The 24,644-nt window shown below is 35.6% G+C and overlaps 1 protein-coding gene across 1 annotated transcript in view; it reads right to left on the reverse strand.

The window, feature by feature from the left end:
* The window catches only part of LOC142221151 (sodium-independent sulfate anion transporter), a 49,304-nt gene that overhangs the window by 24,318 nt on the left and 342 nt on the right, over window positions 1-24,644 (reverse strand). The window lies entirely within an intron of this gene.

Genomic DNA, 24,644 nt, shown 5'->3' on the forward strand with positions numbered 1-24,644 from the left:
GACAATCGGACTAAAACTGCGAGCTGTACTTTGCACACAAAAATACATCAACAGACAGACAGACAGACAGACAGACGGACAGACAGACGGACAGACAGACGGACAGACAGACAGACGGACATCGCTAAATCGACTCAGAATTTAATTCTAAGCCGATCCGTATACTAAAAGGTTGGTCTATGATTACTCCTTCTTGGCGTTACATACAAATGCACAAACTTATTATACCCTGTACCACAGTAGTGGTGAAGGGTATAAATATGGGAAACGTTTAAATCTGAAGCAATTTTAAGGAAACTTCGAAAAAGTTTATTTATGATTTATCGCTCGATATATATGTTTTAGAAGTTTAGGAAAATTAGAGTCATTTTTACAACTTTTCGACTAAGCAGTGGCGATTTTACAAGGAAAATGTTGGTATTTTGACCATTTTTGTCGAAATCAGAAAAACATATATATGGGAGCTATATCTAAATCTGAACCGATTTCAACCAAATTTGGCACGCATAGCTACAATGCTAATTCTACTCCCTGTGCAAAATTTCAACTAAATCGGAGCAAAAAATTGGCCTCTGTGGTAATATGAGTGTAAATCGGGCGAAAGCTATATATGGGAGATATATCCAAATCTGAACCGATTTCAACCAAATTTGGCACGCATAGTTTCAATGCTAATTCTACTCCTTGTGCAAAATTTCAACTAAATCGGAGTTAAAAATTAGCCTCTGTGGTCATATGAGTGTAAATCGGGCGAAAGCTATATATGAGAGCTATATCTAAATCTGAACCGATTTGGCTGGTATTTTGCAAGTTTTTCGAGACCCATAAAATATTCGGATGTACGGAATTTGAGGAAGATCGGTTGATATACACGCCAATTATGACCAGATCGGTGAAAAATATATATGGCAGCTATATCTAAATCTGAACCGATTTTTTCCAAAATCAATAGGGATCGTCTTTGAGCCGAAACAGGACCCTATACCAAATTTTAGGACAATCGGACTAAAACTGCGAGCTGTACTTTGCACACAAAAATACATCAACAGACAGACAGACAGACAGACAGACAGACGGACAGACAGACGGACAGACAGACGGACAGACAGACAGACGGACATCGCTAAATCGACTCAGAATTTAATTCTAAGCCGATCCGTATACTAAAAGGTTGGTCTATGATTACTCCTTCTTGGCGTTACATACAAATGCACAAACTTATTATACCCTGTACCACAGTAGTGGTGAAGGGTATAAATATGGGAAACGTTTAAATCTGAAGCAATTTTAAGGAAACTTCGAAAAAGTTTATTTATGATTTATCGCTCGATATATATGTTTTAGAAGTTTAGGAAAATTAGAGTCATTTTTACAACTTTTCGACTAAGCAGTGGCGATTTTACAAGGAAAATGTTGGTATTTTGACCATTTTTGTCGAAATCAGAAAAACATATATATGGGAGCTATATCTAAATCTGAACCGATTTCAACCAAATTTGGCACGCATAGCTACAATGCTAATTCTACTCCCTGTGCAAAATTTCAACTAAATCGGAGCAAAAAATTGGCCTCTGTGGTAATATGAGTGTAAATCGGGCGAAAGCTATATATGGGAGATATATCCAAATCTGAACCGATTTCAACCAAATTTGGCACGCATAGTTTCAATGCTAATTCTACTCCTTGTGCAAAATTTCAACTAAATCGGAGTTAAAAATTAGCCTCTGTGGTCATATGAGTGTAAATCGGGCGAAAGCTATATATGAGAGCTATATCTAAATCTGAACCGATTTGGCTGGTATTTTGCAAGTTTTTCGAGACCCATAAAATATTCGGATGTACGGAATTTGAGGAAGATCGGTTGATATACACGCCAATTATGACCAGATCGGTGAAAAATATATATGGCAGCTATATCTAAATCTGAACCGATTTTTTCCAAAATCAATAGGGATCGTCTTTGAGCCGAAACAGGACCCTATACCAAATTTTAGGACAATCGGACTAAAACTGCGAGCTGTACTTTGCACACAAAAATACATCAACAGACAGACAGACAGACAGACAGACAGACGGACAGACAGACGGACAGACAGACGGACAGACAGACAGACGGACATCGCTAAATCGACTCAGAATTTAATTCTAAGCCGATCCGTATACTAAAAGGTTGGTCTATGATTACTCCTTCTTGGCGTTACATACAAATGCACAAACTTATTATACCCTGTACCACAGTAGTGGTGAAGGGTATAAATATGGGAAACGTTTAAATCTGAAGCAATTTTAAGGAAACTTCGAAAAAGTTTATTTATGATTTATCGCTCGATATATATGTTTTAGAAGTTTAGGAAAATTAGAGTCATTTTTACAACTTTTCGACTAAGCAGTGGCGATTTTACAAGGAAAATGTTGGTATTTTGACCATTTTTGTCGAAATCAGAAAAACATATATATGGGAGCTATATCTAAATCTGAACCGATTTCAACCAAATTTGGCACGCATAGCTACAATGCTAATTCTACTCCCTGTGCAAAATTTCAACTAAATCGGAGCAAAAAATTGGCCTCTGTGGTAATATGAGTGTAAATCGGGCGAAAGCTATATATGGGAGATATATCCAAATCTGAACCGATTTCAACCAAATTTGGCACGCATAGTTTCAATGCTAATTCTACTCCTTGTGCAAAATTTCAACTAAATCGGAGTTAAAAATTAGCCTCTGTGGTCATATGAGTGTAAATCGGGCGAAAGCTATATATGAGAGCTATATCTAAATCTGAACCGATTTGGCTGGTATTTTGCAAGTTTTTCGAGACCCATAAAATATTCGGATGTACGGAATTTGAGGAAGATCGGTTGATATACACGCCAATTATGACCAGATCGGTGAAAAATATATATGGCAGCTATATCTAAATCTGAACCGATTTTTTCCAAAATCAATAGGGATCGTCTTTGAGCCGAAACAGGACCCTATACCAAATTTTAGGACAATCGGACTAAAACTGCGAGCTGTACTTTGCACACAAAAATACATCAACAGACAGACAGACAGACAGACAGACAGACGGACAGACAGACGGACAGACAGACGGACAGACAGACAGACGGACATCGCTAAATCGACTCAGAATTTAATTCTAAGCCGATCCGTATACTAAAAGGTTGGTCTATGATTACTCCTTCTTGGCGTTACATACAAATGCACAAACTTATTATACCCTGTACCACAGTAGTGGTGAAGGGTATAAATATGGGAAATGTTTAAATCTGAAGCAATTTTAAGGAAACTTCGAAAAAGTTTATTTATGATTTATCGCTCGATATATATGTTTTAGAAGTTTAGGAAAATTAGAGTCATTTTTACAACTTTTCGACTAAGCAGTGGCGATTTTACAAGGAAAATGTTGGTATTTTGACCATTTTTGTCGAAATCAGAAAAACATATATATGGGAGCTATATCTAAATCTGAACCGATTTCAACCAAATTTGGCACGCATAGCTACAATGCTAATTCTACTCCCTGTGCAAAATTTCAACTAAATCGGAGCAAAAAATTGGCCTCTGTGGTAATATGAGTGTAAATCGGGCGAAAGCTATATATGGGAGATATATCCAAATCTGAACCGATTTCAACCAAATTTGGCACGCATAGTTTCAATGCTAATTCTACTCCTTGTGCAAAATTTCAACTAAATCGGAGTTAAAAATTAGCCTCTGTGGTCATATGAGTGTAAATCGGGCGAAAGCTATATATGAGAGCTATATCTAAATCTGAACCGATTTGGCTGGTATTTTGCAAGTTTTTCGAGACCCATAAAATATTCGGATGTACGGAATTTGAGGAAGATCGGTTGATATACACGCCAATTATGACCAGATCGGTGAAAAATATATATGGCAGCTATATCTAAATCTGAACCGATTTTTTCCAAAATCAATAGGGATCGTCTTTGAGCCGAAACAGGACCCTATACCAAATTTTAGGACAATCGGACTAAAACTGCGAGCTGTACTTTGCACACAAAAATACATCAACAGACAGACAGACAGACAGACAGACAGACGGACAGACAGACGGACAGACAGACGGACAGACAGACGGACAGACAGACAGACGGACATCGCTAAATCGACTCAGAATTTAATTCTAAGCCGATCCGTATACTAAAAGGTTGGTCTATGATTACTCCTTCTTGGCGTTACATACAAATGCACAAACTTATTATACCCTGTACCACAGTAGTGGTGAAGGGTATAAATATGGGAAACGTTTAAATCTGAAGCAATTTTAAGGAAACTTCGAAAAAGTTTATTTATGATTTATCGCTCGATATATATGTTTTAGAAGTTTAGGAAAATTAGAGTCATTTTTACAACTTTTCGACTAAGCAGTGGCGATTTTACAAGGAAAATGTTGGTATTTTGACCATTTTTGTCGAAATCAGAAAAACATATATATGGGAGCTATATCTAAATCTGAACCGATTTCAACCAAATTTGGCACGCATAGCTACAATGCTAATTCTACTCCCTGTGCAAAATTTCAACTAAATCGGAGCAAAAAATTGGCCTCTGTGGTAATATGAGTGTAAATCGGGCGAAAGCTATATATGGGAGATATATCCAAATCTGAACCGATTTCAACCAAATTTGGCACGCATAGTTTCAATGCTAATTCTACTCCTTGTGCAAAATTTCAACTAAATCGGAGTTAAAAATTAGCCTCTGTGGTCATATGAGTGTAAATCGGGCGAAAGCTATATATGAGAGCTATATCTAAATCTGAACCGATTTGGCTGGTATTTTGCAAGTTTTTCGAGACCCATAAAATATTCGGATGTACGGAATTTGAGGAAGATCGGTTGATATACACGCCAATTATGACCAGATCGGTGAAAAATATATATGGCAGCTATATCTAAATCTGAACCGATTTTTTCCAAAATCAATAGGGATCGTCTTTGAGCCGAAACAGGACCCTATACCAAATTTTAGGACAATCGGACTAAAACTGCGAGCTGTACTTTGCACACAAAAATACATCAACAGACAGACAGACAGACAGACAGACAGACAGACGGACAGACAGACGGACAGACAGACGGACAGACAGACAGACGGACATCGCTAAATCGACTCAGAATTTAATTCTAAGCCGATCCGTATACTAAAAGGTTGGTCTATGATTACTCCTTCTTGGCGTTACATACAAATGCACAAACTTATTATACCCTGTACCACAGTAGTGGTGAAGGGTATAAATATGGGAAACGTTTAAATCTGAAGCAATTTTAAGGAAACTTCGAAAAAGTTTATTTATGATTTATCGCTCGATATATATGTTTTAGAAGTTTAGGAAAATTAGAGTCATTTTTACAACTTTTCGACTAAGCAGTGGCGATTTTACAAGGAAAATGTTGGTATTTTGACCATTTTTGTCGAAATCAGAAAAACATATATATGGGAGCTATATCTAAATCTGAACCGATTTCAACCAAATTTGGCACGCATAGCTACAATGCTAATTCTACTCCCTGTGCAAAATTTCAACTAAATCGGAGCAAAAAATTGGCCTCTGTGGTAATATGAGTGTAAATCGGGCGAAAGCTATATATGGGAGATATATCCAAATCTGAACCGATTTCAACCAAATTTGGCACGCATAGTTTCAATGCTAATTCTACTCCTTGTGCAAAATTTCAACTAAATCGGAGTTAAAAATTAGCCTCTGTGGTCATATGAGTGTAAATCGGGCGAAAGCTATATATGAGAGCTATATCTAAATCTGAACCGATTTGGCTGGTATTTTGCAAGTTTTTCGAGACCCATAAAATATTCGGATGTACGGAATTTGAGGAAGATCGGTTGATATACACGCCAATTATGACCAGATCGGTGAAAAATATATATGGCAGCTATATCTAAATCTGAACCGATTTTTTCCAAAATCAATAGGGATCGTCTTTGAGCCGAAACAGGACCCTATACCAAATTTTAGGACAATCGGACTAAAACTGCGAGCTGTACTTTGCACACAAAAATACATCAACAGACAGACAGACAGACAGACAGACAGACGGACAGACAGACGGACAGACAGACGGACAGACAGACGGACAGACAGACAGACGGACATCGCTAAATCGACTCAGAATTTAATTCTAAGCCGATCCGTATACTAAAAGGTTGGTCTATGATTACTCCTTCTTGGCGTTACATACAAATGCACAAACTTATTATACCCTGTACCACAGTAGTGGTGAAGGGTATAAATATGGGAAACGTTTAAATCTGAAGCAATTTTAAGGAAACTTCGAAAAAGTTTATTTATGATTTATCGCTCGATATATATGTTTTAGAAGTTTAGGAAAATTAGAGTCATTTTTACAACTTTTCGACTAAGCAGTGGCGATTTTACAAGGAAAATGTTGGTATTTTGACCATTTTTGTCGAAATCAGAAAAACATATATATGGGAGCTATATCTAAATCTGAACCGATTTCAACCAAATTTGGCACGCATAGCTACAATGCTAATTCTACTCCCTGTGCAAAATTTCAACTAAATCGGAGCAAAAAATTGGCCTCTGTGGTAATATGAGTGTAAATCGGGCGAAAGCTATATATGGGAGATATATCCAAATCTGAACCGATTTCAACCAAATTTGGCACGCATAGTTTCAATGCTAATTCTACTCCTTGTGCAAAATTTCAACTAAATCGGAGTTAAAAATTAGCCTCTGTGGTCATATGAGTGTAAATCGGGCGAAAGCTATATATGAGAGCTATATCTAAATCTGAACCGATTTGGCTGGTATTTTGCAAGTTTTTCGAGACCCATAAAATATTCGGATGTACGGAATTTGAGGAAGATCGGTTGATATACACGCCAATTATGACCAGATCGGTGAAAAATATATATGGCAGCTATATCTAAATCTGAACCGATTTTTTCCAAAATCAATAGGGATCGTCTTTGAGCCGAAACAGGACCCTATACCAAATTTTAGGACAATCGGACTAAAACTGCGAGCTGTACTTTGCACACAAAAATACATCAACAGACAGACAGACAGACAGACAGACAGACGGACAGACAGACGGACAGACAGACGGACAGACAGACAGACGGACATCGCTAAATCGACTCAGAATTTAATTCTAAGCCGATCCGTATACTAAAAGGTTGGTCTATGATTACTCCTTCTTGGCGTTACATACAAATGCACAAACTTATTATACCCTGTACCACAGTAGTGGTGAAGGGTATAAATATGGGAAACGTTTAAATCTGAAGCAATTTTAAGGAAACTTCGAAAAAGTTTATTTATGATTTATCGCTCGATATATATGTTTTAGAAGTTTAGGAAAATTAGAGTCATTTTTACAACTTTTCGACTAAGCAGTGGCGATTTTACAAGGAAAATGTTGGTATTTTGACCATTTTTGTCGAAATCAGAAAAACATATATATGGGAGCTATATCTAAATCTGAACCGATTTCATCCAAATTTGGCACGCATAGTTACAATGCTAATTCTACTCCCTGTGCAAAATTTCAACTAAATCGGAGTTAAAAATTGGCCTCTGTGGTCATATGAGTGTAAATCGGGCGAAAGCTATATATGGGAGATATATCTAAATCTGAACCGATTTCAACCAAATTTGGCACGCATAGCTACAATGCTAATTCTACTCCCTGTGCAAAATTTCAACTAAATCGGAGAAAAAATTGGCCTCTGTGGTCATATGAGTGTAAATCGGGCGAAAGCTATATATGGGAGATATATCCAAATTTGAACCGATTTCACCCAAATTTGGCACGCATAGTTACAATGCTAATTCTACTCCCTGTACAAAATTTCAACTAAATCGGAGTTAAAAATTGGCCTCTGTGGGCAAATGAGTGTAAATCGGGCGAAAGCTATATATGGGAGCTATATCTAAATCTTAACCGATTTGGCTGATATTTTGCAAGTTTTTCGAGACCCATAAAATGTTCGGATGTACGGAATTTGAGGAAGATCGGTTGATATACACGCCAATTATGACCAGATCGGTGAAAAATATATATGGCAGCTATATCTAAATCTGAACCGATTTTTTCCAAAATCAATAGGGATCGTCTTTGAGCCGAAACAGGACCCTATACTAAATTTTAGGACAATCGAACTAAAACTGCGAGCTGTACTTTGCACACAAAAATACATCAACAGACAGACGGACAGACAGACAGACAGACAGACAGACAGACAGACGGACATCGCTAAATCGACTCAGAATTTAATTCTAAGCCGATCCGTATACTAAAAGGTTGGTCTATGATTACTCCTTCTTGGCGTTACATACAAATGCACAAACTTATTATACCCTGTACCACAGTAGTGGTGAAGGGTATAAAAATTATATACCGCTTACATATATATTTCATAATCTCCCCCAAAATCTCCGTAAATTTCAGTAAGTCGGCAAATTTTAGTTTTTTCACTGTACTTTAAAAAAAAGTCGGACAAAGGGGAGGCCCCCTCCTCGACCAAATATCGAAAAATTAAGTAGCTTTTCTTTGCCTAGACGCCCCCTTCAACCTTCCCTGAAATTTTCAAGCAAAACGGATAATTTTGTTCCAATTTTAAAGAAATCGGGCAAGGGGGAGGTCCCCTTCTCGTCAAAATATTAAAAAATCATTTACCCCATAATAAATTCATAATCTACCGGCGTGTTCTCTGTAAATCTCAAGTAAATCAGAGAATTTTTATTTTTTTTTTTTTTTACTGACTTTAAACATAAATCGTATAAAGGGGTGGTCCACCTCCGCGACCAAATATCGAAAAATAAAGTAGTGGGTCTTTGTCCAGACATCACCCCTAACCTTCCTTAGAAATTTCACCCAAATCGGAGAACTTTGGCCCAAGTTCGAAAAAGTCGAGCACCACCAGATGAGGTGCCCTATTTTCACCACATGATTACCCTCTACGTTCTCCAAACATTTTTCATGTGAAAAAATAAAATTATTTTATAACAAAATCAACTGCGATGAATTCAAATTATAAATTTTTGTAATGTGCGCTGTATGTAAATTTTCTTTTCTATAAACCTTACGGAGCCCGACACCTTTCCAACGAATGCAAAACCGTGGAAATCGGTTCGTGCGTTCTGGAGTTAATGCGTCAGGAAGGAAAACCCGACTTATTTTTATATATTAGCTTAATAATCCCAATTAGCATCCCAGCAAAAAAAGCGTCGCCAAAAAAGTAATGAAAATGTTCTTTTTGGATCCGGAAGTGGTGCAAAATTGACGCTGAAGCGATGAATTTAACATGGGCTTGTCATAGGGCGGAAGTCCTCCATTTCAACAGCCGTTGCACTGAATTTGCATCACTTCACCCTCATAAAAAATCGCTTCTGTAACATATACTCCCAAACATATTTTGCTTCAAGCATACACATTTTTGGGTATTGCCTAAACATTTATATGTTTGATCTCTTCCAATATATAATATGTTTGAAAGCATATTGGTCTAAACAATATATGTTTGGGTAGTCCAAGTTCCAAACATTTTGTATTTTTGCATCCAAATTCAATAATGTTGTCTTCCAAAAAACAATATGTTATTTTGTGAACATATAATATGTTTGGAAGCATTTTGCACCCAAAAATATTATATGCTTCAAAAATTCTCCCAAACAATATTGTGCTCAAAATTTTATTTATTTATTTATATATTTACAATCATAATGAATTATGAAAATAAACAGGTAATATAGGTGCTAACAACATAGGTTTTCGACCTGAATGCTCAAAATTTTGTTTCTGCCCAATTGTATATTCCCCCACATCTTTCTCACTTCCACGACATTTTTTAGTTCTTAGCACCTTTTTCTGTAATACAAACATTGTAGAAGAAATTATTCAATTTTTTTATTTTAATTTTACCTTTTGCCGGACGGGGATTCGAACAGCGGACCACACAGTTTGTAAGGATCAAAGAAGTAGCTGATCAATTGCCCAAGGAAAAATAAAATGTAAATTTTGTAATAACAAGCAACAACCACCAACTTAATTCAATATCGCTCCCTGTTAAATAGCGCTCCAAGCTACTAAACACATATATGTTTATAGACTATTTCTAAATTAATATATGTTTGCATCCAAGCATATTATATTTACAAACATTTTATGTCCCAAACATAATATGTTCTAACATATTAACATATATGTCCCAAACATGTTATGCTAGTTTATGAACATTATATGCTTGCACTCAAAAATATTGTGTTTAAAAATTTGTGTTCCAAACATATAATGTTTATAGCCAAACATATGAAAAACAGTCTTTTTCATCCGTGTTCATTAGGTGTGATCCGAATTCAATGTTTTGGATGTAAGTTAAAAAATTCTGCGATATTTTGTCAAAGAAATACTTTTTTATAATTTTTTATAATTTTTAATGGATTCTAACGCTTGTCGGAAACGTTTGACCTCAAATATTTTCAAAAATTCAAAATTTTTTCAGATTGGATTTAGCATTTTTTTTTCGACAAAATTTTAATGATTTGTACCATTTTATGAATTCTTACTCTGTTTTTAACCTATTTGAAACAAAAATAGTTAAAATTATCCATTAAAAGTATGAAAAAACCAAGTTATAAAAAAATTGAATTAAAAGAACTTCCTGTGTAATTAAAATAAAGAACATCATTGGGAGTGCATCTTCTGGAAGTGCTTTTAAAGTTGTGCCTTTGGAAGAACTTCCAAATTTTTTTGCTGGGATATATTGCTAACTCGACTCTTCGACATTTAATATATGCTAATTTTGTATTAATATTAAGAATGATACAAAATGACGAATAGATCATTATGTTCCATAGCAACTGGTCTTCTAAACTTCTTATCGAATTCCTATCCGCTTACCATATGCGATTTATTATCACTTATTTGTACCACTTATTAGAATAATTGTGGATTTATATATTTTATGCATATATCATATGCATATATGTAAATAAATAGCAGTGTCACTTGCACTTGATTAATAGCTAATAATAATTCATTTTGCATGTTTTTAATTATTTGATTTAATTATTTTATATACTATTTACATTGTTATAACTTTTATGAGAGAATTCTTCTGTCACTTCCACATTGCGGTAAACATGCGATAACGAATATTCACTTGCAGTAGACTTTCAACTTGAATGCATTCGTATTACGTCTTATCAACTCCATTTATCCGATATCGTATTATCTTTTTGTTTTTTTTTCACGTATAGTATAAAACATCAGCATCATTCGGACGAACAGGCATTTGAAGTTGAGTAATCAAAACTCAATTAGTATGTACTTCACAATTTTAATCGATAATGAAATGTCCAAAAAATTGAAATATTAATTGATCCAACTATGACAATAACTTATTCGGTATAAAAATTGCAGATTTTAGTATTGATTCTGAGTCAAATATAAGTTAGGTTCTTTTCTTTTATTACAGGAACTCTGGGTCTCTAACGAATTCCTTAATATGTTTCCAAGGTGGTCTAGATATCGAATCAAATAATCAACGATTTGGTTAATTCTAGTGTGTCAAAACCGGTTAACCGGATTCAATTACACAAACCGAAAACGGATAGTGAAAATATTGGCATTTTCGGTTGACCGCGAAACCGGATTTTGATCATCGGTTTATTCGATATTTCAATGGAATTTCTATCTACTTTGTTATGTATTTCTTCCGAAGTCAAACTTTTTGTAAAGAAATACTGAAGATAAGAGACAACTGACTACTTACAACAGTTTTCGCACACTTTGTGCTACAAAATAATCGTAGTAAAATCTTTATAGAATTATTTCGCATTAATCGATAAAATTGAAAATTGTCTTTCACCCAAAGAAAAAAGTTTCTCCTTAGGAACGAAATATTTGTTAAACTAAATTCCGCTTTGTTGTAAAGTCCTTTTTTTAAGAACAAACACCGAAAAAAATTCCGTAGTTAAGCTAACGCTAACTTTTACTTATTTTTATTTGAAATTTTTTTTTTATATTTATTTATTAGTTAAATTTTATTATTTTTTTTTCGAAATTTTCCATAGCCCAATGAAATTTTCCTTTTCTTATGTATGTTTCAAACATTTTATGAACTAAACGTGTATATAAAGTTCAATGACCGTACACATAAGTTCAATATGAACTAACGCAAAAGAAAAGTAACATTAGGGCATTAAATTTTGCTCGTTTTAACAACGCTCTGAGGAAATCTCTACTCGTTTAAGAGTCATGTTTCATAAAAAACGGCATTCAATTTTTCTATCACACTACAAGTACAGCATAAATTAATCCGTAATTTGTTTTAAAATGTTAATTTTATTACAAGGAATTGTTATTTCTTTATTTTTTATAACCTGCGCCACACTGTGGAACAGGGTATTATAAGTTAGTGCATATGTTTGCAACACCCAGAAGGAGACGAGATATACACATAGTGTCTTTGTCTTTGGCAAAAATGCTCAGGGTGGGCTCCTGAGTCGATATAGCCATGTCCGTCTATCCGTTTGTCTGTGAACACATTTTTGTAATCAAAGTCTAAGTCTCAGTTTTAATCCAATCGACTTCAAATTTGGCACAAGTATTTGTTTTGGCTCAGAATATAACCCTATTGATTTTGGAAGAAATCGGTTCAGATTTAGATATAGCTCCCATATATATCTTTCGCCCAATATGGACTTATATGGCCCCAGAAGGCAGAGTTTTACCCAAATTTGCTTAAAATTTTGCACAAGAAGAACAATTAGTACTATAGTCAAGTGTGCCAAATTTGATTGAAATCGGTTGAGATTTAGATATAGCTCGCATATATATCTTTCGCCCGATATGAACTAATATGGTCCCAGAAGCCAGAGTCGATATAACCATGTCCGTCTGTCCGTCCGTCCGTCTGTCTGTGAACACATTTTTGTGATCAAAGTCTAGGTCGCAGTTTAAGTCCAATCGACTTCAAATTTGGCACATTTTCCTGTTTTGGGTCAGAATAGAACCCTATTGATTTTGGAAGAAATCGGTTCGGATTTAGATATAGCTCCCGTATATATCTTTCGCCCGATATGCACTTATATGGATCCAGAAGCCAGAGTTTTATCCCGAGTTGCTTAAAATTTTGCACGAGGAGTACAATTGGTAATATAGTCGAGTGTGCAAAATTTGATCGAAATCGGTTGAGATTTAGATATAGCTCCCATATATATCTTTCGCCCGATATGGACTAATATGGTCCTAGAAGTCAGAGTTTTGGCCCAATTTGGTTGAAATTTTGCACTAAAAGTACAATTAGTAGTGTAGTCATGTGTGCCAAATTTGGTTGAAATCGGTTCAGATTTAGATATAGCTCCCATATATATCTTTCGCCCGATATGGACTAATATGGTCCTAGAAGCCAGAGGTTTGGCCCAATTTGATTGAAATTTTGCACTAGGGGTACAACTAGTAGTGTAGTCATGTGTGCCAAATTTGATTGAAATCGGTTCAGATTTAGATATAGCTCCCATATATAGCTTTCGCCCGATTTACACTCATATAACCACAGATGCCAATTTTTACTCCGATTTAGTTGAAATTTTGCATAGGGAGTAGAATTAGCATTGTAGCTATGCGTGCCAAATTTGGTTGAAATCGGTCCAGATTTAGATATATCTCCCATATATAGCTTTCGCCCGATTTACACTCATATGACCACAGAGGCCAAATTTTTGCTCCGATTTTGTTGAAATTTTGCACAGGGTCAAAATACCAACATTTTCCTTGTAAAATCGCCACTGCTTAATCGAAAAGTAGAAATGACTCTAATTTTCCTAAACTTCTAATACATATGTATCGAGAGATGAATCATAAATAAAATTTTGCGAAGTTTCCTTAAAATTGCTTCAGATTTAAATGTTTCCCATATTTTGTTGCTAACATTGTGTTCCACCCTAGTGCATTAGCCGACTTAAATTTTGAGTCTATAGAATTTGTAGAAGTCTATCAAATTCTGTCCAGATCGAGTGATATCTAAATATATGTATTTGGGACAACACATTTGACGGATGTGATATGGTATCGAAAATTTAGATTTACAATGTGGTGCAGGGTATAATATAGTCGGCCCCGCCCGACTTTAGACTTTCCTTACTTGTTTTTTACTAAAATTGTATTCCACCCTACTGCATTAGCTGACTTAAATTTTGAGTCTATAGATTTTGTAAAAGTCTATCAAATTCTGTCCAAATCGAGTGATATTTAAATGTATGTATTTGGGACAAACCTTTATATATAGCACCCAACACATTTGACGGATGTGATATGGTATCGAAAATTTAGATCTACAAAGTGGTGCAGGGTATAATATAGTCGGCCCCGCCCGACTTTAGACTTTCCTTACTTGTTATACCCTTCACCACTACTGTGGTACAGGGTATAATAAGTTTGTGCATTTGTATGTAACGCCAAGAAGGAAACGTCTGAGACCCATCGTTTAGTATACCGATCGTCTTAGAATTAAATTCTGAGTCGATTTAGCGATGTCCGTCTGTCTGTCTGTCTGTTGATGTATTTTTGTGTGCAAAGTACAGCTCGCAGTTTTAGTCCGATTGTCCTAAAATTTGGTATAGGGTCCTGTTTCGGCTCAAAGACGATCCCTATTGATTTTGGAAAAAATCGGTTCAGATTTAGATATAGCTGCCATATATATTTTTCACCGATCTGGTCATAATTGGCGTGTATATCAACCGATCTTCCTCAAATTCCGTACATTTGAATATTTTAAGAGTCTCGAAAAACTTGCAAAATATCTGCCAAATCGGTTCATATTTAGATATAGCTCCCATATACAGCTTTCGCCCGATTTACACTTATTTGCCCACAGAGGCCAATTTTTTACTCCGATTTAGATGAAATTTTGCACAGGGAGTAGAATTAGCATTGTAGCTATGCGTGCCAAATTTGGTTGAAATCGGTTCAGATTTAGATATAGCTCCCATATATATGTTTTTCTGATTTCGACAAAAATGGTCAAAGTACCAACATTTTGCTTGTAAAATCGCCACTGCTTAGTCGAAAAGATGTAAAAATGACTCTAATTCTCCTAAACTTATAATACATATATATCGAGCCATAAATCATAAATAAACTTTTTCGAAGTTTCCTTAAAATTGCTTCAAATTTAAATGTTTCCCATATTTTTTTCTAACATTGTTTTCCGCCCTAGTGCATTAGCCGACTTAAATTTTGAGTCTATAGATTTTTAGTCGATTCTGTCCAGATCGAGTGATATTTAAATGTATGTATTTGGGACAAACCTTTATATATAGCACCCAACACATTTGACGGATGTGATATGGTATCCAAAATTTGGATCTATAAAGTGCTGCAGGGTATAATATAGTCGGTGCCGCCCGACTTTAGACTTTCCTTACTTGTTTTTAATTAAGTTAGTGCTTAAAAAACAATTCCACTAATTTTTATTTTTTCGACATTAACCGGTTAAGCAAAAAAAGCACCGAAAACCGGTTTCTAGAAATTGGAATTTTAGGATAAACCGAAAACTGAAGTCAGGGCAGTGACAAAGGTGGTGTTGCAAGGTCCCATCAGGCTCAAAAGACGCCATACATGCACCATCATCTGCTGCTCCAATTCGGCACAGATTTGATCTCAATCAGTGCTGCCAGTATTTTCTTCATTCTTCTCCCCAAATTGGGATGTTTTCGTCCCCGAAAATACGCAATATAAATTCTCAAAAAAAAAAATCCCCAATAATTTTCAAAAGAAAGTAAAGGAAAAGGCTCTGCTGTAGAAACTCCATAATAAGGATAATAAATAAAAAAAAACTGTAATTTTTGTTATGTCTGTTTTCGAGCTAGATTAGATTAAAGTGCCAGCCCTATTTTATTCAAGCTCACTTAGACTTTTCAATCCATTGTGAGCCCTCATCAGAATTAATTATGGGTATAAGGAGGGATTTCGATCAACATACGTATTTATTAATCAACATTTAATTCTAAATAGCCAAGAAATAAAATTGGGTGATCGATCAATATGGCGTTTTTGACCGGATATGTATGGGATATATTTTTCAATTCTATGATAGACGCAGATGAGGAGGAAACACTTCGAGCCGAGTCCTTATGAAATAATTTTACAATAGTACAAAAGAGTAAATTGTAAATTTGCTCTTGGCCGCAAATAAATGCCGTGGAATAACGAGGAGGAAAGTTAGTTTTTTATATTTTGAAGATGTAGAATTAAAGAATTTCTTATAAAACTTAACTTCACACCTTATTTAATATACTGAGTAGTTTTCGAAAATTCCCCACTAACAAAATCTCCAAATTTCTGAAAATTTCCCACCAAATACCCAAGTCCCAAACTCAAAATTGTCGTCACCGTCCACAAAAAATATCGCCGATTTGGGAAAAATCCCCATTACTGGCAACACTGCTCTCAATTCTAGGTGCCCTGTCATTATTGCCACGGTCCTCCTGACAGTCGCGCTACTCTCCTTGAGTAGTTCTTCAGTTTTTCTTATATGAGTACCCCATAGTTGTTTCAAAGCCCTTCCAACTGTTGCATTGGTCCTCAGCTCTTAATGTGTCTTCCGTGTCCATGTGTCAGCCCGCGTTGCCCCTACTTGGTTTGCGTTCCTTAAGTTCACTTCCCTATGTGTCCTAGCTCTTATCGCCATTCATTCATTTACCTTTACATTTTCTCTTAGTCCGGCATGTTCGGCACCCATATGATGTGGATCGTGACGTATTCCGATTATTCGTTGAACATGATTTTGCAATCCAATACGGTTCGCGATCGAACCTTATTGTCTGCTATTGACTTCATTGCCCTTTGGAAAACTGTGAATATGTTCAATTTTTTTCTTATTTAACACATTCCGTTATGACACGCACTTATGCCTGCAGAATTGTGATGAGGTTCAGTAATCGGAACATTTTGGACGGTAAGGATGGCACTAAAAATACCAAAGTGTCGATCATCTCAAAACACCGCATAGCCTTTTTGGGTGGAATGACTGCGCACTGCAAATAAACAAAACCATGGTGAATTATCAAAGTATGTCTCTATATTTAATTGGTCTATGATAGTATATAAAAGCATAGACCAATTAAATATAGAGAAATACTTTGATAATTCACCATAGTTTTGTTTATTTGCAGTGCGCAGTCATCCCACTCAATTCATAGACCAATTAAATATAGAGACATACTTTGATAATTCACCATGGTTTTGTTTATTATTGCACAGTCAAGTGACTCAATTTCTTTTTGGAAAACGAGAATAACCGTACAAATCAGTCAATTTTCATTACAAAAAAGGTGTAGATGCATTGAATTTTATAGGTTTTTTCAATATTTGGTGTTTCACCAAGAAAGCAAAGGAAAGAAAACAAAAATAAAGCCAAATTAAAAAATCGCTCAATTGCAGACGAAAACAAGTATATACGGCCGTAAGTTCGGCCAGGCCGAATCTTATGTACCCTCCACCATGGATTGCGTAGGAACTTCTACTAAAGGCTGTCATCCACAATCGAATTACTTGGGTTGCGATAACACTTGCCGATGGCAAGGTATCGTAAAACTTTTTAGCACTGTCTTCTAAATTGTAAGTTAGCCCATACGGGGTATATATTAAACAAAAAAAGGCCGATTAAATACGTATATAATCTAGTTTGACAAAATTTTCTATAGAAATAAAATTTTGACAAAACTTTCTATAGAAATGAAACCTTGACAAAATTTTCTATAGAAATAAAATTTTGACAAAATTTTCTATAGAAATAAAAATTTGACAAAATTTTCTATAGAAATAAAAACTTGACAAAATTTTCTATAGAAATAAAATGTTGACAAAATTTTCTATGGAAGTAAAATGTTGACAAAATTTTCTATAGCAATACAATTTTGACAAAAATTTCTATAGAAATAAAATGTTGATAAAATTTTGTATAGAAATGAAATTTTGACAAAATTTTGTATAGAAATAAAATGTTGACAAAATTTTCTACAGAAATAAATTTTTTACAAAATTTTCTATAGAAATAAAATTTTGACAAACATTTCTATAGAAATAAACTTTTGACAAAACTTTCTATAGAAATGAAATTTTAACAAAACTTTCTATAGTAATAAAATTTGACAAAATTTTCTACGGAAATAAAGTTTTGGTAGATTACAAAATTTTCTATAGAAATAAAATTTTGACAAAATTGTCTATGGAAATAAAATTTGGACAAACATTTGTATAGAAATAAACTTTTGACAAAACTTTCTATAGAAATGAAATTTTGACAAAACTTTCTATAGTAATAAAATTTGACAAAATTTTCTATGGAAATAAAGTTTTGGTAGATTATTTTTGGCGATATGGACCAATTTTTGTGTAATAAGTCATCGGCTATATATAACTAAAGACCGATATGGACCAATTTTTACATGGCTGTTAGAGGCCATATATTGACAAAATGTACCAAATTTCAACCGTATCGGATGACTTTTGCTCCTCCAAGAGGTTCCGGACGTCAAATCTGGGGACGGTTTATATGGGAACTATATATAATTATGGACCGATATGGACCAATTTTTGCATGGTTCTTAGAGACCATATACTAACACCATGTACCAAATTTCAACTGGATCGGATGAATTTTGCTCTTCCAAGAGGCTCCGGAGGTCAAATCTGGGGATCGGTTTATATGGGGGCTATATATAATTATGGACCGATATGGACCAATTTTTGCATGGTTATTAGAGGCCGTAAACTAACATCAGGTACCAAATTTCAACCGGATCGGATGAATTTTGCCCCTCCAAGAGGCTCCGGAGGTCAAATCTGGGGATCGGTTTATATGGGGGCTATATATAATTATGGACCGATATGGACCAATTTTTGCATGGTTGTTAAAAACCGTATACTAAGACCACGTACTAAATTTCAACCGGATCGGAAGAATTTTGCTCCTCCAAGAGGCTCCGGTGGTCAAATCTGGGGATCGGTTTATATGGGAGCTATATATAATTATGGACCGATATGGACCAATTTTTGCATGGTTGTTAGAGGCCGTATACTAACATCAGGTACCAAATTTCAACCGGATCCGATGAATTTTGCCCCTCCAAAAGTCTCCGGAGGTCAAATCTGGGGATCGGTTTATATGGGGGCTATATATAATTATGGACCGATATGGACCAATTTTTGCATGGTTGTTAGAGACCATATACTAACATCAGGTACCAAATTTCAATCGGATCGGATGAATTTTGCCCCTCCAAGAGGCTCCGGAGGTCAAATCTGGGGATCGGTTTATATGGGGGCTATATATAATTATGGACCGATATGGACCAATTTTTGCATGGTTGTTAGAGACCGTATACTAAGACCACGTACCAAATTTCAACCGGATCGGATGAATTTTGCTGCTCCGGGAGGCTCCCCAAGCCAAATTTGGGGATCGGTTTATATGGGGGCTATACGTAAACGTGGTCCGATATGGCCCATTTTCAATACCATCCGACCTACATCAATAACAACTACTTGTGCCAAGTTTCAAGTCGATAGCTTGTTTCGTTCGGAAATTAGCGTGATTTCCACAGACGGACGGACAGCCGGACAGACGGACAGACGGACGGACGGACAGACGGACGGACGGACGGACATGCTTAGATCGACTCAGAACTTCACCACGACCCAGAATATATATACTTTATGGGGTCTTAGAGCAATATTTCGATGTGTTACAAACGGAATGACAAAGTTAATATACCCCCATCCTATGGTGGAGGGTATAAAAATATAGACTCAAAAAATTGTACTGTGATCCAGATGTAGAGTAAATATAGATCATTTTATTACCACTCATTATGAATATTTTTATGTAAATCAATTTAAAACCTCACTAATTTTAAATTATTAATAGAAATATACAGTTTCTTAATATGTGATTTATTTTTTATCAATATAAAGTGTTTTTGTTTTCTCTAACATCACACCATTCACTTATCAGTTTCTAAAATGTTACGAAATAAATGTATTTTTATTAATAAACACAAATACCGCACGCAAGCGCACCACGTGTGCGCTTCATAAATGCATCAACAGAACTGAATGCACCAATAAAACTCAAAGACACAAATAGTCATAAAGGACACATATGTAAAGAAAAACAACTCCACACACACATGATCCCTTTCTGATCTCGCTATTGCAACAAAACAACTATCACCACAAAAGATACCAACAACACACATTCCATAACATCATCGCAATAACAAACACAAACAAAAACCAGTAAGGAAAGTCTAAAGTCGGGCGGGGCCGACTATATTATACCCTGCACCACTTTGTAGATCTAAATTTTCGATACCATATCACATCCGTCAAATGTGTTGGGGGCTATATATAAAGGTTTGTCCCAAATACATACATTTAAATATCACTCGATCTGGAAGAATTTGATATCTATAGACTCAAAATTCAAGTCGGCTAATGCACTAGGGTGGAACACAATGTTAGTAAAAAACCAGTAAGGAAAGTCTAAAGTCGGGCGGGGCCGACTATATTATACCCTGCACCACTTTGTAGATCTAAATTTTCGATACCATATCACATCCGTCAAATGTGTTGGGGGCTATATATAAAGGTTTGTCCCAAATACATACATTTAAATATCACTCGATCTGGAAGAATTTGATATCTATAGACTCAAAATTCAAGTCGGCTAATGCACTAGGGTGGAACACAATGTTAGTAAAAAACCAGTAAGGAAAGTCTAAAGTCGGGCGGGGCCGACTATATTATACCCTGCACCACTTTGTAGATCTAAATTTTCGATACCATATCACATCCGTCAAATGTGTTGGGGGCTATATATAAAGGTTTGTCCCAAATACATACATTTAAATATCACTCGATCTGGAAGAATTTGATATCTATAGACTCAAAATTCAAGTCGGCTAATGCACTAGGGTGGAACACAATGTTAGTAAAAAACCAGTAAGGAAAGTCTAAAGTCGGGCGGGGCCGACTATATTATACCCTGCACCACTTTGTAGATCTAAATTTTCGATACCATATCACATCCGTCAAATGTGTTGGGGGCTATATATAAAGGTTTGTCCCAAATACATACATTTAAATATCACTCGATCTGGAAGAATTTGATATCTATAGACTCAAAATTCAAGTCGGCTAATGCACTAGGGTGGAACACAATGTTAGTAAAAAAATATGGGAAACGTTTAAATCTGAAGCAATTTTAAGGAAACTTCGAAAAAGTTTATTTATGATTTATCGCTCGATATATATGTTTTAGAAGTTTAGGAAAATTAGAGTCATTTTTACAACTTTTCGACTAAGCAGTGGCGATTTTACAAGGAAAATGTTGGTATTTTGACCATTTTTGTCGAAATCAGAAAAACATATATATGGGAGCTATATCTAAATCTGAACCGATTTCAACCAAATTTGGCACGCATAGCTACAATGCTAATTCTACTCCCTGTGCAAAATTTCAACTAAATCGGAGCAAAAAATTGGCCTCTGTGGTAATATGAGTGTAAATCGGGCGAAAGCTATATATGGGAGATATATCCAAATCTGAACCGATTTCAACCAAATTTGGCACGCATAGTTTCAATGCTAATTCTACTCCTTGTGCAAAATTTCAACTAAATCGGAGTTAAAAATTAGCCTCTGTGGTCATATGAGTGTAAATCGGGCGAAAGCTATATATGAGAGCTATATCTAAATCTGAACCGATTTGGCTGGTATTTTGCAAGTTTTTCGAGACCCATAAAATATTCGGATGTACGGAATTTGAGGAAGATCGGTTGATATACACGCCAATTATGACCAGATCGGTGAAAAATATATATGGCAGCTATATCTAAATCTGAACCGATTTTTTCCAAAATCAATAGGGATCGTCTTTGAGCCGAAACAGGACCCTATACCAAATTTTAGGACAATCGGACTAAAACTGCGAGCTGTACTTTGCACACAAAAATACATCAACAGACAGACAGACAGACAGACAGACAGACGGACAGACAGACGGACAGACAGACGGACAGACAGACAGACGGACATCGCTAAATCGACTCAGAATTTAATTCTAAGCCGATCCGTATACTAAAAGGTTGGTCTATGATTACTCCTTCTTGGCGTTACATACAAATGCACAAACTTATTATACCCTGTACCACAGTAGTGGTGAAGGGTATAAATATGGGAAACGTTTAAATCTGAAGCAATTTTAAGGAAACTTCGAAAAAGTTTATTTATGATTTATCGCTCGATATATATGTTTTAGAAGTTTAGGAAAATTAGAGTCATTTTTACAACTTTTCGACTAAGCAGTGGCGATTTTACAAGGAAAATGTTGGTATTTTGACCATTTTTGTCGAAATCAGAAAAACATATATATGGGAGCTATATCTAAATCTGAACCGATTTCAACCAAATTTGGCACGCATAGCTACAATGCTAATTCTACTCCCTGTGCAAAATTTCAACTAAATCGGAGCAAAAAATTGGCCTCTGTGGTAATATGAGTGTAAATCGGGCGAAAGCTATATATGGGAGATATATCCAAATCTGAACCGATTTCAACCAAATTTGGCACGCATAGTTTCAATGCTAATTCTACTCCTTGTGCAAAATTTCAACTAAATCGGAGTTAAAAATTAGCCTCTGTGGTCATATGAGTGTAAATCGGGCGAAAGCTATATATGAGAGCTATATCTAAATCTGAACCGATTTGGCTGGTATTTTGCAAGTTTTTCGAGACCCATAAAATATTCGGATGTACGGAATTTGAGGAAGATCGGTTGATATACACGCCAATTATGACCAGATCGGTGAAAAATATATATGGCAGCTATATCTAAATCTGAACCGATTTTTTCCAAAATCAATAGGGATCGTCTTTGAGCCGAAACAGGACCCTATACCAAATTTTAGGACAATCGGACTAAAACTGCGAGCTGTACTTTGCACACAAAAATACATCAACAGACAGACAGACAGACAGACAGACAGACGGACAGACAGACGGACAGACAGACGGACAGACAGACAGACGGACATCGCTAAATCGACTCAGAATTTAATTCTAAGCCGATCCGTATACTAAAAGGTTGGTCTATGATTACTCCTTCTTGGCGTTACATACAAATGCACAAACTTATTATACCCTGTACCACAGTAGTGGTGAAGGGTATAAATATGGGAAACGTTTAAATCTGAAGCAATTTTAAGGAAACTTCGAAAAAGTTTATTTATGATTTATCGCTCGATATATATGTTTTAGAAGTTTAGGAAAATTAGAGTCATTTTTACAACTTTTCGACTAAGCAGTGGCGATTTTACAAGGAAAATGTTGGTATTTTGACCATTTTTGTCGAAATCAGAAAAACATATATATGGGAGCTATATCTAAATCTGAACCGATTTCAACCAAATTTGGCACGCATAGCTACAATGCTAATTCTACTCCCTGTGCAAAATTTCAACTAAATCGGAGCAAAAAATTGGCCTCTGTGGTAATATGAGTGTAAATCGGGCGAAAGCTATATATGGGAGATATATCCAAATCTGAACCGATTTCAACCAAATTTGGCACGCATAGTTTCAATGCTAATTCTACTCCTTGTGCAAAATTTCAACTAAATCGGAGTTAAAAATTAGCCTCTGTGGTCATATGAGTGTAAATCGGGCGAAAGCTATATATGAGAGCTATATCTAAATCTGAACCGATTTGGCTGGTATTTTGCAAGTTTTTCGAGACCCATAAAATATTCGGATGTACGGAATTTGAGGAAGATCGGTTGATATACACGCCAATTATGACCAGATCGGTGAAAAATATATATGGCAGCTATATCTAAATCTGAACCGATTTTTTCCAAAATCAATAGGGATCGTCTTTGAGCCGAAACAGGACCCTATACCAAATTTTAGGACAATCGGACTAAAACTGCGAGCTGTACTTTGCACACAAAAATACATCAACAGACAGACAGACAGACAGACGGACAGACAGACGGACAGACAGACGGACAGACAGACAGACGGACATCGCTAAATCGACTCAGAATTTAATTCTAAGCCGATCCGTATACTAAAAGGTTGGTCTATGATTACTCCTTCTTGGCGTTACATACAAATGCACAAACTTATTATACCCTGTACCACAGTAGTGGTGAAGGGTATAAAGAGCCCTCTACGGTGTGAAGACAAACAACAGCGCTGTGAATTCACTTGAGATGTCTTTACCTTAATTTGTCTATGATAGCATTAAGTTGCAAGAAAAATTTTAGTTTGATGGCAACTCTACACTATAAATGAGCAACCATGTAGCGGAAACGGATATCTACATCTACAAAACAAGTTTCCGTTCAATGGCGGTTTTTGAAAAATATCGGGACCTCCAGCTTCGATAATGCCTTCCATTGTTTCCCATTCAGGGAAAAATCCTCTAAGAGGGGATTTTTTTCATTCACTTATAGATTAAATTCACTTATAGATTACTATTACAAATGGTTAATGAAGATGATAGCAATAGATTTTAGCTAGCTTAGTCCCAAATTAATCCTTTTACTAAAATATT

The sequence above is a fragment of the Haematobia irritans genome, chromosome 1, assembly GCF_050003625.1.
Source record: "Haematobia irritans isolate KBUSLIRL chromosome 1, ASM5000362v1, whole genome shotgun sequence".
NCBI lineage: Eukaryota > Metazoa > Arthropoda > Insecta > Diptera > Muscidae > Haematobia > Haematobia irritans.